Source organism: Aptenodytes forsteri, unplaced genomic scaffold (assembly GCF_000699145.1).
Source record: "Aptenodytes forsteri isolate BGI_AS27 unplaced genomic scaffold, ASM69914v1 Scaffold338, whole genome shotgun sequence".
In the NCBI taxonomy this organism is placed as follows: domain Eukaryota; kingdom Metazoa; phylum Chordata; class Aves; order Sphenisciformes; family Spheniscidae; genus Aptenodytes; species Aptenodytes forsteri.
Genome location: NW_008795124.1, coordinates 460,637 through 482,871, shown reverse-complemented (window position 1 = coordinate 482,871; position 22,235 = coordinate 460,637).

Genomic DNA, 22,235 nt, shown 5'->3' with positions numbered 1-22,235 from the left:
CAGGGTTTATTGATGTAGGGGATATCTCTTCTGTCAGAGCTTCAGCTGGTAGGGAGGATGGGAGTCGTAGAACTATACCATGAGACAGAGCTTTTTCTGCCTCATGGATGCCATGAAATCCAGAATACGATGTGGACAAGGAAACCTACATTTCTTGAACGATGGTTTTCTGCAATCTAAATTCAAAAGACCTGACCATGAACTTCACTCTTTCATACATTTGATGACAGCAAAGCATGAAGGGTGGAGCCTGAGACGTGTTAATGAGGCTTTCACCCATCAGCAGCCTGCTGGAGTCCAGCTCCACACAGTCACAACCAGCAGATCCAGCCCTCCACCGAAAAGCTACAAGAGGCGAAACACTGGTGGGTCAGTGCGGTGCAGTTCGTGGCACTGCTGTCTGTGGGGAGATGCTTTGCTCTCCAGGAGTGTGAGTAAAGGTTGCTGATGATTTTTTAAATGAATTCTGCAGGCATTTAGTGAAGAGGAAGGCTGTTGCTGGTAATGCTGATATAGGTAAGGAGGTGGCTGGCCAGGTGGCCATCTGACGCTAAAAGGCAACTGCCTCTCTTTAAGCATCCCTACACGCCTGTAAGACAGCTGAAGGACTGAAGATTTTGCTTTTTATACACCCACCTGAAACCACCTGAGAATGTCGGTGTGATGAAATTACTGATGATGTTATTCAGATACAAAGGAATTTTTTTTTTTTAAATCGATAAAAGAAACTACGAAAAACACTCTTCTAGCACATGCTTGGTAACTAGTTTGCAAAACTGGTGCAATTAGTGCAGAAAGCTGCCAGCGTGTATCCCTTCAAGTAAAGAATCTCAACATTTTACTGATGATGTTATTCAGATACAAAGGAATTTTTTTTTTTTAAATCGATAAAAGAAACTACGAAAAACACTCTTCTAGCACATGCTTGGTAACTAGTTTGCAAAACTGGTGCAATTAGTGCAGAAAGCTGCCAGCGTGTATCCCTTCAAGTAAAGAATCTCAACATTTTGATGCCAGCTCAGTGTGAAGAGACAACAGGCCCTCGCATGTGCCCAAATGTGGATCTGGTGGATCTATTCTATTCTATTCAAACAAAAGGGACTGAGGAGTAACAAGTGCAGCACAGTTATTCTCTGTAATCCAGGAGTGGTCCGGAAAAACAAGGCTGAAGATAGCTACTCTGTAGTGGAGGGTCAATGATGCTTTACTGAAGCCCTACTAGAAAGTGCTTCCCATATGCCATTTTTTTATTTTGTAACTGCCATAATGGGAATACCTTGATTTCCCTGCTGCCAGGCAGCTCACTTGCAAATCCTCCAGAACTCTTCCCCTCAATGAGAGGAGTAACATCAGCTAAGTTTATTTTGTACATGAAATACCTGATGAAAAAGAGGGAAAAAAGTGTGCAGGTAACAGAACTTTTCAGGATCAAAGTCAGACAGATAAACTTCTGGTACACTGAGTTGAGAAAAAGCTTGGAAGTGCTTCACTCTTACCAGTCCCCCACAATCTCTAGTTGCAAAGCTCAGATCCTGCAGGAAGACTGTGACTCTCAGATGAAAAGGCACCAATGCACAGACAGTGGCTTTTCAAGGAACTGGGGGTCACGCTTAAAATAGGTGAGGTAGGATTTAACAATAATGTAACTCCTGTTGAGAGAATGGAAATTTTGCATGATGTATGACTTCAAAAGAGGCACTGCATGTAAACCCCCCTTGATCCCTTCCTGTTACTTTAGTTACTCAGACGACTTTAAAGATCTGGACCTAAATCCACCGGCTGGGGGTAGTGATAGGCATCTGCTCTGTGGGATCAGCTTGATAGGAAATCACATACAAGGATGTGTGTTCACAAATCCTCTTCCCCATCCAAGAAAAATATACTTGGGAAAAACAACAGCATGCTGGATTCATACCTACCTACGTAAAGCAAGTCACTGATTAAGTACCGCTTGCCAGTTCAGTAACTGCGGGCTTCTGTTTCAGAACAGACGTTGTAGCAGGATTTGATCCCTTTGGAGGCTGTGTGTTCAACTTCATTACAAATCAGGACCACATTTTTGCATTATGTACTTTTAGCATCAGAAACTATTCATTTCTGCAAGTCTTCTTATTTCCTACTTCTTCATATACTTAAACTTATCAAAAGAAATAGACGTAACCTAGAGCTGGAAAGTAACAGCATTTCTAGAAGGTTTCTCAAGTCCTTGTTCTCAGTAATCTATAATTTTTAGTTTGCCAGGAAAACAACAAGGATGCTAGAACACTTCAGGACAACCGGACTTTTGTGATGGCTGCTGATGAATGCTGAGGTAGATACACTTTAAATGACACCATTTTTGCCCAGGGTCTCATGAGGGCAAAAGTACAAGCAATCTCATCAGCAGTCTTCCACTACAGGAGAAGACAAGAAAAAAAGTACCAAGAAGGATTAAAAGTTCAAGCGTGCTTTCCTTACTACATTTATTTTGCAAATATTTCTTCTCTATTTGGGTACAGAGCTGCTTTTAACCTCCCACTTGCTAGATTAAAACCAGTGAACTTGCTGTATTAAATTTTTCGCCTGTAAGTCAGGAAAATCTTTGATTACCTTAATACCAGCCATCCAGAGTCTGCTATATGAAAGAGACTGAAATAAATAAATACTTGCATTTACCTTACCTGAATTTACAACTCATTGCTACTTTTTTCTGTAGTTCCATGATTACTGGAACTCCTCTTACTGAAGAAATCTGTGCGAGAAACCCAAAAGGATTTTATTTACCTCCAGACTATGATGTCTTACTCTGTGGTATGTATAGTTAGGGCTTGGACTGATTTATTCTGCTCCAGCTGTAGCCACCTAGGGTCTTCTTTGAAAATACTGTATGATAAACAACATCCCACCCACAGCCTTATTAATATCTACTTGTCATTGTAACAATGCTGTAATGCAACTTTGAAGTTGTCACTGTTTTTTTTTATACCACAGGAAAACTGTAAGAGCAAAGGAGAGAGGGGGAAATACAGTAATGGATGTTACAGTAGGTTCATTTTTCCTGTAATGAGACAGTGTATCACATCAAACATACTTTTGGAGTTACAGTGATATCTTGGAAAGAAAAGAGTATCTTAATAGTGTATCTTTTCTTCCTCCCTAGCTAATTATTTAACGATTAGTGCTACCCTGAAAGTAATTCTCTCTGAAATACTTTCTTACATGAAGGGAAGACCGAGGTATCCCACCAAAACAGGCTGACTTTCAAATTCTGAATGTCAAACTCAAAACAATGTCCGCTTTGAAGAGTCACAGATCAAAACACTGTTTTCACTTTTGTTCAATGAGTAACTTCAATTCACTGTGAATGATGCAGCAAAAAAATTATTTTTTTTTTTGCAATCTGTAATAAAAATTAATCATTATTTGATGTTTTTCCAAATATGTAGTCATTCTGACATGATGGAGACATTCCTGGAGTTCTCCTCAAAGCTCATCCTTTGAGGAGCAGTCTGCCATTCTGACTTATGCTGAGTATTATCTTACTGTTGAATAACATTTTATTTTAAAATAGCTTTTCTTTTTTTTTTTTTTTTGTTTTATTCTGCTATGGAGCCACAGTGGAATGTCAGGCATATTGTCAGTGTGAAGAAAGTTATCACACTGCCACTTTGGAGAGATGACAACATTGTTACAAAAGATCACAGGATTTTGAGAGATCTACTTATACGGATATTTATTTTGCAGATTAGAGTATACCTGAAGTGGTCCAGACATGCATTCCATCTCATTCGTACATCAGTCAGAAATATTCTATGATGTAGTACACAGGAGACTTTATTTTTTCAATATTGCCTGTCTTCTTGATTACTTTTTCAGTACCGAGCAGTTGTTTTTTTTATTATGAGCACTGCTTTTGGTGTTATCACATTCAGTCTTGATGTTTTTTGTGATCTATAAAGAGTAGACTCACAGTAAGCTCCTCTCAGCTAGGGGACAGCTATCTGGTAAGCATAGTGCAACTTTTACTTTTCCTCAATGTTTCTGCGTGCCATAAAGTTGTCTTTAAAATACACAAAACACGTCTCTCCTTGCTAGGTAATTTTGCACCCTCTTCTGGCCAAGACTTTCCCTTTTTAGGCATAAATCTGATATAGGTGGATTCAACATGAAGTTATTCAGCATTAATACCAACTGTTCACACTGAAAAGTGTATGTTGTATATAGGCAAACTCCTCTTTACTAGAGAAAAACCTAAACCCCAAACCATTCAGATCCTGAAGGTCAGCCATGTTCTGACCTGTTGTATTCAAATGCTTCACAGCTACATCTAAGAAAGAAAAAAGGGTATGTTGAAATAATACATTCTCATGAAACTGTCTTCTTCTAGATCTTCCAGCCGTCCTCTTATCTCCAAGATAAAAGTCTTTTCTTTTCCTACAGTGAAGGAACAAGGTCCTTCCAAACTAGGCAAGCTTCTACGCTGCTGTTTTATCACCACCTATGTATCTTCAGCATGTATAGAAAAAAGGGAAAGTGCCATTTAAGAAAGTGAGAAAAAAAACCTGCTGTGGTTCTGTAACTTGTGCAAATATTTGAATAAACCAGTACCTGCTCCTATAATTCTCCTTGAGTCCTCCTACACTCACTGAAAATACCTGTAGCTCTGATGGCATAAAAGCATAAGCTAGACAAGGTCTGTGGGTATGTACTACCTTGAGCAACAAAATCTTGGTTTGAGAACAGCTGAACAGTTTGACTACTAGCCCTTAAACATCTACTGCAGCAGGATCTAAAGCAGCTGATACTCAACTGTGGGTTTCATGGCGCTGCAGTCACTGAACCTCTACCTAATCTTTTTAACTACAGGCATTTCTTCTCCCCTTTTGAAAGGCCACTGATATTTTACATTGCTGTCCGCTGAGAGATCTCCAATTTTTGCTGCCAGCTCATTATCTGTAACAATTTTCAAAAGATGCTCAATAATTACAGGTCACATTCAGTGCTAATAGTAGTCATTCATTTTATACTTGAACAAAAAGATATTTTGTTAATTTTGGGGGTTTTTTATAGCTTGCGTATGGCCTAGGTTGACATTTGTGATTCAGCATGTCCCAAACATACCTTAAACCTATTCTAATTTTGACATTTCTATTTCAATGCTGATTTGTATTTACTAGATAGTTCACGTTCTTCACCTGTTTTTCTGCTGCCCTGCATATGGATGACTTAAAATTAGAAACCAAGCAGAAACTTGGAGTCTCCTTTTCTAATGGCCTACAAACATAGAAAATCCTTTGGAAGTATTTGTGGAAATTGCACCTCTGTTTCTTGGGCAATCAAGGAGGCATTATTTGCTCTGCTGATTTTGCAGTTGAATTTAACACTAAAAAGGAATTATTCACATGGCCAGTGCACAAGACACAGTAGAAGCAGAAAACACATTCAGAATCCAGGCCAGCACTGTTGGACAGGCATTTGAAAAATTCCACTGGTCATGGCTAAAATATTGTTAAAATTTCTTGAAAGCAAAGCTAAATTTTTTTCTGGCCATTTTCCTCCTTTTTCCAAAGGCAGAAAATGCAGTAGGCACTAAACAGTAATTTTATCCACCAGTCAAACCTTTACACCTTAGTAAATTATTCCCTAATTGTTTCCTATCCTTTCTTCAGACTGCAGGTTTTAAAATTAGGGGTCACCCCTAAGAACTTGAACTGAATTGCCATCCTATCTTCCAGCTAGTCCAATGGCCTAAGGTGCTACTCAGCTGGATTAAAACTGGCAGCATCTGGCCTTAATCAGTGGCATCAAATCTGTTGCTGTTTTTCTTTCTAGAAAATCTTAATCTTTGATTAATAGCAATCTTCTCATGGAAGTGTCAAAGCAGGATTCAGGATTTCACAAACTGTGGATACCTGGGTGGAAAACATAGTACAGGACTGGGTTTTGAAATAGGAGGCTTTGTAGATTAAGCTAAGAGAACCTCTAGTCCTCTGATTTATTGTTATCAGGTAGAATTGGTTACCAATGCATGCTTTTAAAGAGAGAGGTTTTTATAATATTTATACTTTTTAATTTTCTATAAGTTTATATGGGGAAAATCTATAACAAAATCTGTACTTTTCCTCTAAAAGATCTTAATTTTCTTTTTTATTATCAGAAGAAATACGTGGCCAACACCACTCCAAGCTCCTGGCTAGCCTGTATTTTACGTATACTGTAGTTTACTGTTGAGTCACCGGGGGTTCTCACAAAAAGTAGACTGCCTGGGACTACAGCGCCCAGAAGTTACGGATGCTTTCCAAAGCCTCAATAAACTTTATACAGCAACTGTTTTTCTGCTATTCTGGATGATGGGGGCAGGGGCTAGAGGCTTGCACAGGATCAAAATGCCATCATTTTCACAACAGTAAATTTCACTGGTTCCAAGCTTGCTGCAGTTCCCTTTTTATTGCAAATACATCAAACTGTCTCTGATATATCTAGCATGTCAAGGCTGAAAAAGGTTCACACATCAGATGCTGACTTTGAGGGGGTGTTTAGAGGCAGGGGGGAAAGTTGACATAAGGTACAAGCAGTCTTTCAGATGCACTTAAAACATGCCATTTTTATGATCCTTTTTTTTTGTTTTTATTTTTTTAACAGACAATGGGGGCTAGGATAGCAGTGTCAAGAAAGGTGGCAGTGTGCTCCTCTCACACAGGATCCATTGATTTCAGAGGACCTGGACATCTCTCCCTGAGCATATATCTTTTTCTTCCATTGCTAATAATCAGATTCTGTTGCCGGTTACATCAGCTTGTAGTTAATGATTAAATTTCCATTACTGTTACTAATATTTTTAAGTTGGAATTTGATTTTTGATGACAATTTTTTTTTTTCTTAAATGAAACGGTAGACTCAGCTATGATAGAAACTTTGACATGTTTTTGAGAAGTCTAACTTTCTCTGTGCACAGCATGTAGAAAAATGTTCTGTAATTTCATAATACTGCATATACAAATGGCATCTTTACCCCTTTAACGTACAGTCCTTTCATTCACTCCTCATTTTCCTTCATTTGTCAACCTGACTGCAGGTTTGGTTCAGAAAGAAATATCTAGCAAAAAAAATTAAAATTATAAAAATATAAAGACTTCTGACATGAACCTCTCTTTATCCACTGACTTGTGCTTCTGAAACACATATGGTTTCTGCCTCTTATAGATAAAGTCTGTGCTATTAAATTTATCTGTTAAATTCATCCTCCCTCTTTGTCACACCTAAATAACAGTATGCACATTCAGGCAGACAATGAAAAGTAAACTGATGGTTGTGACTCACAGAGAGAAGTTGCTGGCAAGCTGTCATGATAAAATTTGGAGTAACACATGGAAAGTTCTTCTCTGATTTACTGTAATTCTTTTTGTGAGCTTCCTATATAATCTGATTTACATCTGTCAAAGGATATTGAGAAACCAAGCCCACAAATAGCAATAAAAAGTCACCAGCCTAAAGCAGCTTTGACATAAAGCCAGGACAGACACTTGCAGCTGTATTTTCTATATCTAACTTGTAAGGGTGGGCATATCTGGAGTTTGGACCTTCAAGGAAAAATATGATTGTTCCACTCTCAGATATGAATCCACCTTTTCTTCACACTGCTTCTCTTTTCTTTTGTAAATAGGAAGATATATCTCCGAAACGAAGATTTATCTGATGGTATGGGCAAAGCAATGAACAAAATATAGTCATTTTCATGGAAAAACTGTCCACAGATGACAACGATCACAACCTTTTTTTCTCCTCTCTTTATTAATCTATTAACTAACTATATTTTTCTCCAGAAGGCAATGTCCCTAAAGGGGAGGAAATATTTATGAGAGGTCCAGCTGACAACATTAGCAGGTGAATCAGTTAATCATATGTTCTGGGTTAAACAGCATTACTGTTATATAGATGCTAGATCTCTGTTCTGGGGCACATATGCTGAAGAGAAGGAAAAGACAGCACCCCAGAGAAGAATGAAAGGTACCATTATTATAACTTGTATGACAGCACGATCTCATTGATTATTCTCAGTATCTTATTTCAGTTTCTGTTTTAATTTCATTTACTAAAAATGCCAGCATATTTTCTGGGCTGACTGTCACTTATAGGATTTAGTAATAGATGCAGAGTAATACTTAATTACTTCTGACTTCTTGCTATCTATAAATCTGAAGTTCATGAAATCAAATTTTTTAGTGTCTTTTCCCTCTCCTCTACTGTCACTTCTCACCTGTTACCAGCTAGTAACTTTAAAGCTTGGGAGGTCAGATTTCCTATTTTACCTAGGCTGTCTCCACTTGATTAAAGAAATCTGGATGGAATAAAGCAGTAAAGACATTTCTAAGTAGAACAGGGGGCTGAGGGAGGAAAGCAAACATATAATGTTGGCTTGATATGAAAGATAGATTCAAAGAGTTTAAGGCCAGAAGGAATCATTTGACGATCCTATATGACTTTATATCTCAGGGCAGTAAATTTCACCCCATTGTGCCTATATTGACCCTATAACTTCCAACTGCCTAAATCCAACCTTCCAAAATAACAACAAGAAAGAGGGCAATCCTATCTCCACTGGTATTCCCTTTCACTGTGCAAACATCTTCACTGTTATTACACTTTATTTCATATTCAAATTTGGTGGTGTCATCTTCCAGCCATTGGATAATGCTGCATCCCTTTCTGCTAGATTACAGATCCTCTCAATACATGCCATTCATAAATACAGAAATATATAAAAATTATAAAGGTAGGCCCTTAGCAACAAGGGCCTAACAGTTAATTAACCAAGATCTATTTGAGGATCTTTATAGAGCTAACTTCATGCTTGGTTTAAGATAAAGTTCCACAAAACGTCTAAAATTCAACTTGAACAATATAAAACCTGCCTAGTTTCAGGTCACACAATAAGTTCCTAATGCAGACCAGGTCACAGTTTCTCATGTAAGCCCGGCATCAGGTAATGGTAATTGGTCTCATTTGTAAAAAGACACGAAAACTGGGGTGCCACATGCTTTCAGAGTTTTCGTCAAGTAACACTTGTTACTTGGCACAAGTACATACTTCGCACTTGCATCCTATCATTGTTGAAATAAAAGAACAGGACACACTCTGTGTATTAACTTTGTTTGTTCACGTTTGTTCTTCTACCTCTTAATTTGTGAAATGACACACAATGAACCCCCTGACTCAGAGACTTGAAGACCAGAAGGGTCCATTAGATCATGCGGTATGACCTCATATATATCACAGATCATAGATTTCACCCAATTACCACTGCAATAATTGCAGTAATGTGTGTTTGACAAATGCATATTTTCCAGAGAAGGAACTAGTCTTGATCTGGAGAAATCAAAAGATAGAAAATCCAGCATTTCCCCTGATAGTTTCAGCTTTTAATCATTTCACTGTTATTAATGCATGCCATATTTTCAATTCAAATTTGTCTTCTTTTAGCTTACATCCATTAATTTTTGTCATGCTTTTCGTCATTAGGTTAAAGAACTCTTTCATTCAGTGTTTTCTCCCTCTCCGTCTTATACCCTGGAATTGAGTCACCTATCAGTTACTCTTTTGATGAACTAAGTGGACCCAATTATGAAGTTTCTCAGTGTAAGGTATATTATTGTAATCTCAACAACATTTTTGTTTTTGAAGTGAACCTCAAATTCACTTGTCCTTGGTGATTTATCACTAATACTTTACCACAGCATTTGTCTCCCAACATGTTTTCTCACAGTAAGCACCACAATGCAGCTAACTTCATCTAGTCCTTTGCAACTGCAATATGCACATTAAATTACAGGGGAAAAAAAAGATATAAAAATCTAAGGCACTTTGAAAATTATATGAATGCAAAAATAGGCTACATATTTTATAAAAAAATAAGTTGGATGTTTATAATTAATTTGCCTCAGCCTGCTCAGTTGCAAGAGTCTTCCATTGGGAAGTGGTTATCTTCCCACTGGCCACAGAACGACATGAACAGACGGTAAATACAATGTATTGCCAGGATTGCACATTCCCACTTTACGTACAGAAATCTCTTACTATGTGGGTGGAATATAACAGTTCCTATCTTTACTGAAAAATCAATTTCAGTATAAGGCCACAGATTTAAGACCCTACTTACATGATGAGTAACAGAGCTACAGAATGACACCCCCCAGCCATGAGGACCTTACTAGAGAAAATTCCACCTTCGATTAGACACCAGAGGAAGGAAAACATATTTGAGGTTTTGAAAAAAACTTTATCTTTGACTGTGAGAACTTGACAAGAGCTCAGATGTAGAATGAGGTCAAGACCCATTTCTTCATAGTGACTCTATATTTGACCTCCTTGGCACCCAATCAGTCATATATTTTCCAAAGCTACTTCAGTGCAGTGGATAGCATCAGAATGTTTCAAATTCAAGTTTGTGTCTGAAAATCATTCAGTAGGAACTCAAATGCAGCCAAAACCAGCAGGAGCAGAACTAGAGAATTTCTCCACATGTTATGTTTCCATCCTCCTGCAATAGCAGTGCTATCAGCGTCTATGTTATAATGATCACACGATGCAATGCAATTACCTATTTGTTATGTTCTAAGGTCTTCTTCCACAAGCTTCTGAGAAAAGACAAAACCCAACAGGCTGAACACGCAGAAAACAAGAGATCAGAGGTCTGCATAGTACTAACTAAGCATTCTTAGCTATCACTAATTCACCTGATAAGAGCTGCTCAGCATAACTTCAAAAATCAAGCATCAGCAAAAAAAAAATACTAGGAAGTCATCACTGGACTCGCAACCCTTCATGCCAGTTTCCTGCCAGTCCCCTATTGCATTCACCTAGTTTAAATAAATTAAGTTAGACTGGATTTCCACATTTTTTGAAAAGGTCAGGAAGATCAGCTGCCATGTAAAATCACAAGGCCTGGAATGACAAAAAGAGTCTCAGAACATTAACCATTGCCAGGTGATAAAATGTTGGCTTGAAATATGGATAACTGTGTACTACCTGTTGTAATACCATACACACTTATCCACATAGGCAATGCCAGTTGATTGAATATGCTCATTCTATGAGGAAAAGACGACTATTAAGAAAGGAGAAAATGAGCTGTTTTGTCAGTTCTAGTTCTCTGGTTTCATTCTTAGCATGGTCAGGTGTATAGAGGTCAATACAATAGATCTATATTTTTATGTGCTAGTTTGACAAAAGAGAAAATCAGGAAGGTAGCTCAGGACCAGATAGAACTGTGCTTTAAGTACCCAAAGAAAAATACTGCATATCTGAAAGAACCAGTCCCAAACTGATAACTTCCTCTCCTCCTCCAGAAGAATTAAGAAAGGAGAAAATGAGCTGTTTTGTCAGTTCTAGTTCTCTGGTTTCATTCTTAGCATGGTCAGGTGTATAGAGGTCAATACAATAGATCTATATTTTTATGTGCTAGTTTGACAAAAGAGAAAATCAGGAAGGTAGCTCAGGACCAGATAGAACTGTGCTTTAAGTACCCAAAGAAAAATACTGCATAGAACCAGGAACCAGTCCCAAACTGATAACTTCCTCTCCTCCTCCAGAAATTTAAAAATATAGAGGTCAATACAATAGATCTATATTTTTATGTGCTAGTTTGACAAAAGAGAAAATCAGGAAGGTAGCTCAGGACCAGATAGAACTGTGCTTTAAGTACCCAAAGAAAAATACTGCATATCTGAAAGAACCAGTCCCAAACTGATAACTTCCTCTCCTCCTCCAGAAGAAAAAAATTTAAAAAATCATCATCATCATCATCATCTTCATCATCTTAATCTCTGATGGTCCTTCATAGTGACACCAGAAACTGCAGGTGTTCAGCTTATTTTCTGTGTAAGATATTTATCATAGTAGTAATTTCTAAAGGTAATGATCACTATGTATCCTTTCAACAATGTATGTATTTTGGTCTTCAAAATCAACTGTTTGCTTTCCTTATAATTATCTGCTTTAATGTTTCCAATGGTATTATTTGGGGTTATTTTGGATGATTTTGTCTGCATTACAAAGATGTTACTGCACCTTGAAATTGGAAATAAAAAAGTGTCAAATTCTCCAGAAAAATATGACAAACACGTATGTAAATGGATTTAAACTGTCATCCAGAGAAACAGGAGGAGGTACTGTATTTTCCACTAGCTGTATTTCCATTGCTTTCCCCTTGGAAAGCTTTCCATTTTAATGTCTCCAAAGGAACTGACTAAGAGGTCATTCAAGGAATAGCACAGAATTAAGTGTACTGTGACGTACTCAAAGCCCCACGCTTGTCCCAAACTCCGATCCATTTACTAACTCCCTTTCCCAACCCAGTCAACACAATTTTTCTTACATGAGTTAAATTCACAGCATTAGCTTCCAAATGCCTTTCCCAAAGAGTAGATTTCCACAAGACTGCCAATGTTTGTATTGACAATGAGCAACCACACTGTAAAAGTTAGCAAAAAAGAGCTCCTTAACTCACTGATTTCAAGCTTGTAGCTAAATTTTCTCCTGCATTCAAGCCTTATTCCATGTCACATATATTGCGTTTGTTTGGTGAAATGTATAATTTCTGGAGATTTTGGTCAAAATTATTTAACAAAAATACCAGTGTTCATCTTTTAAAATGTTGAAAGCATCCAGTGGAATTTTATTAAATATCTATCTTTTTCTATTAGCTATTACAGACCTTCTTCCATAAGGAAGTTACCAGCACAAACCCCAGACGTAACCTAGCTCCAAAACAGTGACCTGTGGGCTGATCTTTAATAACACTACAAGATTTGCCAGAACAGATGAGACTAATTGTCAGTTTGTCCTAGTATTGCCCTTCCTGCAGAGGCAAGTGCCTGTGCTGCAGGAGAGGATGAAAATCTTTTTAGGTATTTGACTACTTGTACAGTACTTCCAATGGCATGCCTTAATTTCTGATCCCCAGAGGCAAATGTTTGATCCCCTGAAGTGCTGGATTTGACTATCACTAGTTTTGATCACGTAGCCACAAATGTTGTTGGTAGTCAAAACATGATGCAGTCCTTCTCTCCAGCCAGTTCCAGTAAACTGTATCAGAGACCTCCACTGACAGAAAATACCACAATGACTAAACGCTGTGTAAATAAATGTTTCCTTTCATTGGCTTTAAATATAACAACCTGTGATGCAAGAGTCCAAAAGCAGAGCTGGATGAGCTGCATCACAGAAGAAATGAATGACAAGAAGAGTCAGCAAGAATCCGAAGCAGAGTCCTGTGATTCCTCAACCAAGTTTTCCTTCATATTAAACTGTTGTGTGCTTTTTTCTCTCCTATCTCTAGAGCGGACCGTGAACAGAAATATTACTGTCCTGATTAGATTTTGTGCCTATCATTAAGAGACTGGAAATGAACAGAGAAGCAGGACACAGTTTGTCTGAGTCTCAGACCCTCTCAATCCTCACTCACCATTACTAAGGAAATGAGACTGAATCATTCCTGCTGTGCTGCTCCCACCCACAAAACATATAATAAAGAACATTTGATTACAAAAAACATATTTGGAGTCTAATGGTTATGTAGCAAAGGAGGTCCATCTACTACATAGTTGTTAAGATGGTAAAGTTACTCTGAATAATCAGTCATCGTTCATTTAAAGGGATGTTGCCCACACAAAAACTAAAACTGAAAAAACCCCCACCCCATCCCCCTCGAAAATGTTTGGCATAATACCTTCAGATTATAACATAAGATTATTAACATACCTGAAGTATTTTAGGTGTTTGAGATGTATGTTTCTGCTTTGCTACTTCTCTTGGACTCCAAATTGGTAAATCCATGTTTAAGAACTTGCCCTGGTGAAGTCTTCAGCTAGATTGGACAATTTTATTAAATTAAACTAGGATGGATAGTTTTGCCATCAGGTGTTGGTTTGTTTCACCTTCATCTTTTCATAAAAAACACACACACACAAAAAAATCGCTATGCCTGGATTATCTCCATTTTGATCAAATGTGTGATTCATTTTTTCCCAAGTAATAAATTAGAGAAATATTCACAGAATTGTTTCTGTTTATTCTTGCTGGTGTGGAATCCTCTTTTAAAAGCACACTAAACCTGGGACTACAGGAGTATCACAGGATTCCTTTAACACACAAAATTGGTCTAATAAAACTCAGTGTAACTCCTGGTTACAGTAAATGTCTTCAGGGATACCTTGTTTTAAGAGTTAACATCAGCTATTTATCCCTTTAATAAATGTACTGACCTTTTCCCAATTTCTAAGAAGAAGCAGGCCTGAAGTTTCAAAGTTATTTTAAGAATAAACAGTTAGGTAACCTCTGCAACAGAGGATCTTCACTTTGAAATGTCACAGCAATGGCTAGGTGCAGGCAGAGAGCACCCAGGAAAAGAGAACCGTTCTGTGAGTTTTACTGCCATCTGAAGTCTTTGCACGACCTGAAGCATAAACTGAGATTCTTTTCTCTTCCTTTCTTTCTTTCTTTTTCTTTTTATTTAAACCAGGATTCTAGAAAACAGGACTTCTGGGCCTCAGTGAAACTCAATTCAGTTCATCAGGAGAAAAAGTTATCGATTGGTTTAATTTATTTAATTTTATTTCTACAGAGAATCTGGTGAGTTCTATGCAAGTAAAAAAATATAGAGGGAACAGTGTTCAGCTTCAAAGAGCATGGAGGTTGGGAGGGTGAAACGCAGTTTACTGTATGGAACCTTTTTTTTTTTTTTTTAATTTGCCTTGATGGAAGTTGACAGCTCAGCCTGTATTTCAGCTCTGTCCACGGGCAGTGAAATGTGTGAGAAACCAATACTCTGAAAATTCTCATATGCATATGAAAAATCATGGTATGAAAAGGGGCCAAGGGATTAGGACAAGATAAATTTATACTAAGCTTTACACATTCCATTGACAAATTTGCTGTTTTTGCGTTGTTGCCTCCGACCTCCTGGTTACCGAGGGGATGACATTAAACTGGGAGAAAATGGCTTATTATGTGTGATAAATTCAAACAAAGATGACGCACTTTACCCACCAAGTATATCTAAGAAATTGTGAGGAAATGTCAAGCATTTCAAAAGAAAGCTGCCGTAAATTCTGATGCCGGAGACTTTAACGAATTTCTGCCAGAGTAGAAAGGTCTCTTTGTTTGGACTCAGCTGACACTCAGCATGTGGAATATTATGAGCTCGGGGGTCACATAAAAGCTACGGGAGAAAGAAAGAAAACTGTGGATGTGACAAAACTCAGGCACTAGAGGGCTAAGAACTGGCACGAAGACTTTGCATTGACTCAGTGCAGACGGTACATGCGAATCAGCACTCACGCATCAAAAAAGTTTCAAAACACAAACATCCATCCCCTTCTGCTCACTCTCGCTCATTCCCACTGCCCCCAGTACGTGCACTTGGTCTTTAGGCAAGACTTCATTTGTTCCAATTTTATTTTACCTTGTGTTACAGTAAAGTTTTAGGAAGAGGAAAGATTGGGGGAAAAGGGCGGGGGGATCCAGACCCCAGAAAACCTCCTGTCCTGCTGATGTTACATAATTGATGAACAAATGATCACACGTTGTGTCCCTGATTCAGGTCAGGAGGTGGCAGGAGGAGGAAGTGCTGTCAAATGTTTGAAAGAAAAAGGAGGTAGGGGAGTAGCAATGAGACCCCCTGCCACTGTGGCAAATTAGCTATTTCACAGCGATGTTTACACTATATAGTGCTTTTCACATTCTGACCCCTTGGGTACAGGCAAGATGGGAAGGGCAAAAATGACAAAAAATGATAAGCTAAGGCAGTGAAGAAGAGCAAGTGAAACAAATTTGGAGCTCCTTTGCTCCCTTTCTGCTCCCATACACCCAGCACTACTGGGTATCATGGAGGAGAGCTGGAGGAGAGCTGGTGGTAGCCTCCTCACCCCCAAAAACACCTCAGCAATGGCCCTTGCGTGTGGCTTTAGAGGGGTTTTTGGTAATATTACCTTCAAGCAGGGGAGCAGCATGACAAGACACACTTAATTTGAAATGTTTACAGACTGTGTAGCTAAAAAAATCAATAAGTAACTGACAATTCATTATGGAGAGAGGTTGTTTTAAATTTACAACTTTGTTTTAAATTTAAAATATCCTCCTTCTTATTTATTTATTTCAAGGAAAAAAAAAAAAGAAGAAAGGGAAAAATAATCCCAGCAACAACAGCAGCACCACACTTCTGCCCCCTGGATACCCCTCAGTCAGTTCCAGAGATATACAATACCTGTGCCTGCCAGAATAAGTCACATCTGTTTGGAGGTGACATAGTTTTTCCCAACCTCTCTGACGAAGGAGTATTCATTACACCCTGAAAAGGCGACATATGCACTACGTAAAACAGCAGATTCCACCTCTCCTTGGGATTTAGCCTTATCAACGAAGTAAATAATAAACAGAACAATGCAAATTGCAGCTGAGGCATTGCCATTGTAAGATCTTTTGGGAGGGTCTCTCTGCTCCAGCCCATGGGTCCCTCTGCCCAGAGAGCCGCATCTGCTTCTTTCCTATCCACAATGTGTCAATGACAATCAGTCAGCAGCTTAACTTGGGCATCTAGCACCTGTCAAGAGAGGATCAATGGGAGAGCCTATAGCCCTGTGCCACCTGTGCATTTTACCCAGCTCTGAATCCTATAGTACAAATCCTCTCTAAAAAAATGGTATGCAAAATTTAAATAACTTGCATATTGGCCTGGAAAGGCTTTTTTAGTCTTTGTCATTACAATGGTTGTTATATACCATTATAAGGGCATTCATACACAACTAGGCTGTGCAAATTACGCATGACTGCATGCTTTATTATAAATAGGTATATATTCCGGTACTCATGCCTGACACTTTAAGTCTGTGGCTAGTCCTAAAATGGGCATGTGAAAAGGATAAAAAATGATGGGCCTGAATCATCCTGTCTCCTGCAAAAACAAAGGCAGTCGGTGAGGCCTGCTCTGGCTGACAAGCATTGATGACAATGGGAGCGTTAGCCCAAGGCTGAAGTGTTTTGATAATCCCACCTATAATGACTGACTGGAAAGTTGCCAGAATTCATGAAAATGTGTTCGTAATTTTCTTTTTCTGCTTTATCAGCCTAGCATTTTGACTCATAAACTTACTGTATTAATAGCATTAATAAAATAATGAACAGCCATCTTACTGTTTACTTTGACATGAGGTTAAATATAACCCTTCCTTTATGGAAAACCCATTAGCTTTTACAGACATTGCACATTTTATGTGTGAAGGTTTAGCAAAACACAATTTGAATGTTGAGATAGAAAGTCCAAGTATCTCCACCTGAATTGACCAATCTTCCAGCTTCTTTTGACAGGAACAGAGTCCTGTTCATTTACTATATTACATTTGCAAACAGATCTCTTAGTCTCCTGCTAAAGAAGACTTTACATAAAAGACCACATTCTGTTTGCCAACCTCTCTTTAGGCACTTAAATATTATTTTTTATTCTCCAGTTCAATCCTTCCTCAACAACTGCAAGAGTTGAATTATCTGTCATTTCTCAATCCAGCAATCCCTAAAGAGTCTTGTCCTGGAATAAAGAAACACAAAGGCTGATTTTTATCAGTGTTTTTGGCAAGATGTGACCACAATGTTTGCTGCAAGTCAGAAGCCTTGACATTCCTTTAGCGAATCTCTGTTAAGCCACAAATTGCACCCCTCTGTAGAGCAGGTATCATTGAGAACATTTCCCCATCTATCTTTACACAGACACACACATGCATATAGAGAGTTTATAGGATCACTGCCAATTTCCTTGTCCAAAGCCTGCAACTTGTTTGCCTAAAACAAGCATTTATGGTTTGGGTTTTTTTGATTAATAATTATTAAAGTAGTGATGTGGTTCAGAAATCAAAGTTTTGGTTCTCCATTTAACTCCAGAGTTTCAGTATTAAAAATATTGCAGCTTGAGAATATTCTAGGCTAGATGAGGAGGGGGACGTACTGCTATCTTGTCCTTCCTAAATATGTGCAAGATCAAAAGTCAGCAGTTTATGCCTCCTGATACCCATTGCTGTGCCTTGGGATGGTACTGATAGGAGAAAGACAGACAACCTTTGTATGTGGTTAAGAGCAGTCAGAGCCAAAACAGCAGGGAGATCATTAGAGAGGATGGAGCTGAAATGGCAGTGAGAAGAAAATGAGGACAAAATACTTCTGCAATTTGCCAGTAAGCAAGATAAGTGGCTTAAATTAATTACTCGCTTCTGCAATCCCTCCTTTTATATATACTTTTTTAGATACATTATTTACATTTAATTTCTTTACGTTACTGTGATAAGTCTACAAAGGATCAGTGTTGTGCCCTGGGTGACTGCACCAGAAACTAAAATCATAACTATATTCATACCTCCCTTGTCCTTCCCCTTCTCAACAGCCTTCCATTAAAAAAGAAAACCAGCAGACCAGGGAAGATGCTGTTTGCCTCGCCCTTGCCCTGCTCTCAGTCAAAGTCTCCACCTCCTCCTTGCCAGCAACTCATTACAACGTCCCCCCTGACAGTTCCCCTCCAGTAGGGTCTGGTTCCCTGATCTACTTTCTCTTTTCCAGTCTGGTGCTTGTTTAGGTCCAGCAACCGGGCAATTGAGGGCACAGGAGAGGCAAACTCCGTCCTCATTTCTGCTGCCCAGACCCATTCTCAGCCACAGGAACCAAAACAGCCTTTAGGGCTCTAGTCTTCCTTATACAAATCCTATAGTAATTTTCTTCATCTGCTCTACAAGAAAGTTCCAGTTTGAGAAAGCACGTAAGTATCAACAAAGAGGTTTAGTGCAGAAAGCACCAAATACCCCCTAATAATCAGCAATGCTACCAGACCTACCTATAATATTTTAACTGGAAATACACAAAAGTGGTTGGGCTTTTTTTAATTAAAAAAGAACATTTCTCTCTGACTTTTTTTAGCTAATATTTTCCATTTTAACTTGTTCTACTCTAAATATCATTGTCACGTCACAGCTGGGTAGTGAAATATCCAATAGAAATTGAAGGAGAATGATTTTCTAATTATAAAATGGAAATATGACTCCAAAAGGGGAACTGGCTTCTGAAAAAAAGAGCCTGCCTTAAACTTTGGGCATAGTGGAATATCCATGTGACTTGTCATTAATGCATTGGAGGCAAAGTTACTGTTTACAAATAAATTAAAAGGAGGCCTCAATTTATTGACCTATCAGTCCCTATATTATAAAAATTTCCTCAATACAAAGAAGAAAATATAGAAAAAACCTGTTCAGTGCTTGTACTAGAAGCAAGAATGGTCAATACATTTATTCTCATCTTTCAGAGAAGGAACTGAGGAAGACTAGAGAGTGATGACAGTCTCATGTTTACTCAGTTGCATTTTATTTAACAAAAGTCCCTGATGTTGCAGAACACCAAGTTGTTGTTTTTGTTAAATAATTAAGGCTGTCTAGGAATCTGTTTCACAAGCCAGGTGCAAAATTAAAAAGTTCCAGGCAGGAAACAGGAGATCACTGTACTCTTGAAAGGAAGTAGATACCAAGTAAAGATTATGTAGCAGTACTTACTAAATTTTTTAACGCCTTCCAACCAAAGCTGAAGCAATGAAACAAGGCAATTACACAAGAGCAACACAGAACAAGAGATGTCAGTGGTCATGCCCTGCCAGTAATGTTCTGGGGATGAAATGAAGTTCCTGATAAGGTGGAATAATTTAGAAAAACTTTAAATCATCATCTGCATAGCTCCACTTTCCTTTTAAATCAATTCTCTTTAAGTGTCCCTCCTCCCATATCTGATTGTGGCTCACTTTCTACCAACAGGCATGTGACCAAGATTTATTAGAGGAAAAGTCTTATGAAAGCACATTTCAAAGTCTCCTGGGTGAGCTATCATAGCAGCTTCATTTTCAAGTCTTTCTGCCAGTATGCAATGTAATAAAGAAGTTGAATCAAAAGCCTGTAAGTGAAACGCAAATAGTAATTGTGTTCTGGTTGCTTAACAGTGATGCATTAAATAAAAAGATATGATATTAACATACTCAGCACCTACTGAGTGTATTCAGAAATACTAGAGACACTCTCCAGCTACTCCTTGATATCTCTTGAGCAGAACTGAGCTCCATACAGAATTAGGTATTCACCTGGAAAATTACAGCTATTTTGGGAGGTGTTCTATAGTGAGACATTTGGTTTCACCTATTGCAGTTTCAGTTTCAGTCCTCTTGACTATAATGTGCACTGTACTTGGCCCCATTTGGATAGCTGTGATTTTATTTAAGTCTTTCCTCAGTTGTGGTTTCATGGTCACTTAAATGTAGCACAAACCTGTACAACCACAAAATGGAATGGCCCTGAGCTACTTCCTTCATGTTGTTGCTACATCCTTTCTGCCATGATGATTCGGAATTATGGAGAAGAGGATATTGAGGAGAGACATACTTATCTTCAAATATACCACAGCCTGCCACAATGAGGAATGTAATAAACTGTTCTCCATTTTCACCGGCAATAAGACCACTAGTATGCCTAAACTGCAAGAAGGAAGATTTAAGCATTAGGAAAACCTTGCAATGGTAACATAATGAAGCACTGGGATGGACTGCCTAGGAAGCTAGTGTTTTTTCTGTCACTGCATTGTTTTTAAAAGCGAGACAAATACTGTCAGGAATGGTTTATGTACTGTTGATTCTGCTTTGGGGCTGAGAGATGGGGCAGGTGACCTCCTGGCATGTTTTCCAGCCCCTATTTTTTATGATACCATGTGTGTTGAATAGGAAATAAGGATTATATTCCAGTATAAATCCAAGTAGCAGCAAATCCACCACAATCTGTACTTTAAAGTAGATGTGAGTGATGTTTCCTGCTCCTTGCAATAAAGGGAGATGGTAGAGCCATTTATAACTTCCTCCTCCCTGTTTTCCCACCTTTCCCCCCACAGTGAAGAGACTGAAATCAGTTGAAGAACTATGGCTTTCTCAGACATCGAACCATGACTGATATTTGCTCAGACTCAAGACATGGAGGTTACTTCATTTTCCCCATGGACAACTATCCATAATCTAGACTTAGAATTAAAAGCATTAAACGTAGTCAGCCTTTTTTCTTGATGAAATAAGAAAAAAAAAAAGAAAACACTAATTCTACCTTGACACTATTTTATGATTTTTCTATAGGTAAAATTCAAATCAGAATCCTCAGTATGTAACTTTTCTGTCACCTCAGAAGGCAACATCCTGGACTGTTCTGATGAACTTTCAGTCACATTGTGCAAAACACTATGCTAAACTTGTTGCTAATACATATAGCTCACAATTGCAGATTTGTCCTAAGGCTGATAAAATCTTCTGGTCAATCATAACCACCAAAATGACTGTTACAGTAAATATTATAAACATTTTCATAAATCAATGTCTTTATTTTAAAGCAGGTGTACAGATGTCATATTTACACTATTTATTAAAAAGGATGAGTAAATCCTAGGATGTGCTTGCATGTCAAGCCGTTAAGTCCTATACAGAAAGCATTCAATCTTAATGTTACATCTTCAGTAGCAAGAACAGATTTACAAAATAATATAGTTGTACCATTATGGTATATAAATCCTGTAGCTCAAATGAAAGTTCTGAGTAGTGAGTTCCATTTAAATGCTTAACTATCCATATATCAGTGTTTTTCCCTAACATTTAAATTTGGTAATTAGTTTCACAAAGAAAATACAATTTATTTGCTACTGTCTGATTAGCAAGTTCAAACATGGCTTCCTACACCCTAATCAGTCAGAGCGTATAATGATTATTGACAGATACCTAAATGAATTAAGGTTCATGTTCTCAAAACTAGCTTGCACATCAACATGAAATATGATTTTGCAGCTGATGGTCTTTGAACTCAGAGTGAAGGGGGATTTTTTTAAAACCTGTCCCTAAAGGCAATTATTATTAATCCCAATAAAATTTTACTAATATACAGCATATGACTGGGCTTCTGTGAGGCCTTTGACACAGTTCCCCACAACATCCTTCTCTCTAAATTGGAGAGATATGGATTTGATGGGTGGACTGTCCAGTGGATGAGGAATTGGTTGGATGGTCGCATCCAGAGGGTAGTGGTCAACGGCTCAATGTCCAGATGGAGATTGGTGATGAGTGGCGTCCCGCAGGGGTCCGTATTGGGACTGGTACTGTTTAATATCTTCATCAGTGACATAGACAGTGGGATCGAGTGCACCCTCAGCAAGTTTGCAGA